Genomic DNA, 2868 nt, shown 5'->3' with positions numbered 1-2868 from the left:
TTAATATCCTAGGATATTGATTCAAGACAAGCTCTTATTCAGAGTAGGAATAGACCCTGTCTAAGAGTACATTTGTCATAATTAAGTGGAGTTGATTGCGCACCTAGACATAGGGTGACAAGATTTTTTCGGATTAGGGTGAAACCTAATAAGAGGATCCATAGATCGAATTAATGCAACCCTAGAGTGTTAATTAGAGAAAAGTCTCGGTTATTCAATCTAGGGATTAGACGTTATTAGTCTTGAATAGGGATAATAACATAACTTAGGGATCTCTACGGAACAAGTTGAATGAATAAACCGTCTGATTCAGAGCCAGAATAACAAGTCTAGGTGGATTTTTCCTTAGGTATTTCCTTAAATCAATCGATTTTCCCAAAAGAAATTCCCCAATTCTTTTCTCTGTGTGTTCTTAGTTTAGATAATTAGTTAATTAAAACAAAACCTTTTTATTCTTAGGCTAGATAATAAAAAGACAGTTATTACTAGAACTTTTAGTTCCTTTGGGTTCGACAATTCGGTCTTGCTAAAACTATACTACTGTTCGATAGGTACACTTGCCTACATCACGATAATAGTTAGTTCAAGAACGAGTAATTATAAATATTTAAAACCTATCACGAAATCACGCGATCAAGTTTTTGGCGCCATTGCCGGAGAACTGAAATATTAGGAACACTCAATTTTTATTACTTTAGCCATTTATTTTTCTTACAATTTAATTTAATTTTTTTATTATTATTATTTATTAACCTACTCTTTCTTTCTCTTGGTAGGTTTTTATAGTTTATAACTAGAAGAAACCCGTCAGGGCCAATACTTTTTGATGAAGAAATTGATCACACAGTTCATAGAAACCAAAAAGAAATAAGGCAAAGCTTACGATACACAGAGAACGTGCAAGAAGATGATACTCAACCCCCAATCGAAGAGATGGCTGAAAACCAAGACAATCAGCTATCTCCTACAATTGCTGTTAATCAAAATCCTGCTCCACGCACTATGTATGATTATGCTAAACCTTCTTTAACAGGAACTGAATCTAGCATAGTTAGACCTGCTGTAGCTGCAAATACTTTGAATTAAACTTAACACTATTCAGATGATATAGCAATTTGTTCAGTTTGATGGTTTGCAGGATGAAGATCCCAAGCTCACTTAGAAAACTTTTTGGAATTTTGCGATACATTTAAAATCAATGGCGTTTCTGATGATGCCATTCGTCTTCGGTTGTTTCCCTTTTTATTGAGGAACAAAGCTAAACAGTGGTTGAACTCGTTACCACGAGGGTCAATTACTACTTGGGAACAAATAATCGAAAATTTTTTACTCAAATATTTTTTGCCGGCTAAAACGGCTAAATTACGTAATGATATCTCTTCTTTTGTGCAGATGGATTTAGAAACACTCTACGATGCATGGGAGAGATACAAGGACCTCTTGAGAAGATGCTCTCACCATGGGTTACTACTTTGGCTCCAAGTTCAAACATTCCACAATGGTCTGAATCCTTCGACTCGGCAAATGGTTGACGTAGCTGCTAGCGGAACCATCAACAATAAAACACCGGAAGATGCCTATGAGTTTATAGAGGAGATGTCACTGAATAACTATCAGTGGCAAGTCATAAGGACAAAGCCAACGAAAATAGCCGGCGTTTATAATGTTGATTCGGTCACCATGCTCTCTAATCAGGTAGAACTCTTAAATAAAAAGATTAACAGTTTTCTTAACTCTTCACAAGTTCACCCAGTAATGCAGTGCGAAGAAATTAGCGGTGGAACAAGCCATTCGAAATAGAAACCTTATGGCCATAACATGGATAACGAGCAATTAAACTACATGGGTAATAATCCTTGACCTCAAGACAATCCATATAGTAACACTTATAATGCAGGTTGGAGGAACCACCCCAATTTCTCGTGGGGCGGTCAAGGAAATCAAAGACCACAAAATCCTCTGGACTACCAACAACCACCCTACCAACAGGAAAAAAAGCCAAACCTTGAAGAGATGTTGTCAAAGTTCATATCAGTGTCAGAAACCCTTTTTCAGAACACTGAGACAGCACTTAAAATCAACAAGCGTCAATCCAAAGCCTCGAAACTCAGATAGGCCAGTTTTCCAAACTAATCTCCAAATGACCACAAGGTAGTTTGCCAAGTAATACCGAACCTAACCGAAGGGAACAACTCAACGCAATTAATATTCAAGATGACAAAGGAGTCGTTGAGCTTGAACCAGAACCGAGGCAAGAAACTGTGGTAAGCAAAGGTTAAGGTGAGGTAGATCAAAATACAAACAAACCAGTGACTATCGAATATAAACCTCGTGTGCCATACCCCAACGCGACAAGGAAAGACTGCTCAGATGAAAAATTTGGTAAATTCCTTCAACTCCTAAAAAAATTACATATTAACTTACCGTTTATTGAAGCTCTATTGCAGATGCCAAACGCAATGAAATTTTTAAAGGAGTTTTTAGCAAATAAATGGAGGTTGAACGAGGCATCACATGTGAAGCTAAACGCAGTTTGCTCGGCCATTCTCCAAAATAAACTACCCAACAAACTAAAAGACCCAGGGAGCTTTACTATTCCTTGCTTAATTGGTAGTTTAGATGTTAATCATGCATTAGCTGATCTAGGGGCTAGTATCAACGTCATGCCTTACAAAATGTTTAAGCAACTAGGTCTCGGGAAACCCAAACAGACTAGGATGAGCCTTCAATTAGCAGATAAAACTATAAGATTCCCTAAAGGTATTATTGAAGATGTGCTAGTTAAAATCGATAAATTTATATTTCCCGTTGACTTTATTGTTCTAGACATAGAAGAGGATAGCAACCCTCCCTTAATTATAGGAAGGC

At 37.0% G+C, this 2868-nt stretch overlaps 1 non-coding gene across 1 annotated transcript; it reads right to left on the bottom strand.

Annotated features, from left to right (window-relative positions):
• Window positions 1-1359: 1359 nt before the first annotated feature.
• LOC128294990 (small nucleolar RNA R71) lies at window positions 1360-1466 on the bottom strand. Its single transcript, XR_008285297.1, has one exon. It is a non-coding gene; the product is annotated as a small nucleolar RNA R71 (small nucleolar RNA).
• Window positions 1467-2868: the final 1402 nt, after the last annotated feature.

This window comes from Gossypium arboreum, chromosome 6 (genome assembly GCF_025698485.1).
Source record: "Gossypium arboreum isolate Shixiya-1 chromosome 6, ASM2569848v2, whole genome shotgun sequence".
Classification (NCBI taxonomy): domain Eukaryota; kingdom Viridiplantae; phylum Streptophyta; class Magnoliopsida; order Malvales; family Malvaceae; genus Gossypium; species Gossypium arboreum.
The sequence above is the reverse complement of the archived record's forward strand: the minus strand, read 5'-3'. Positions and strand labels throughout refer to the sequence as shown.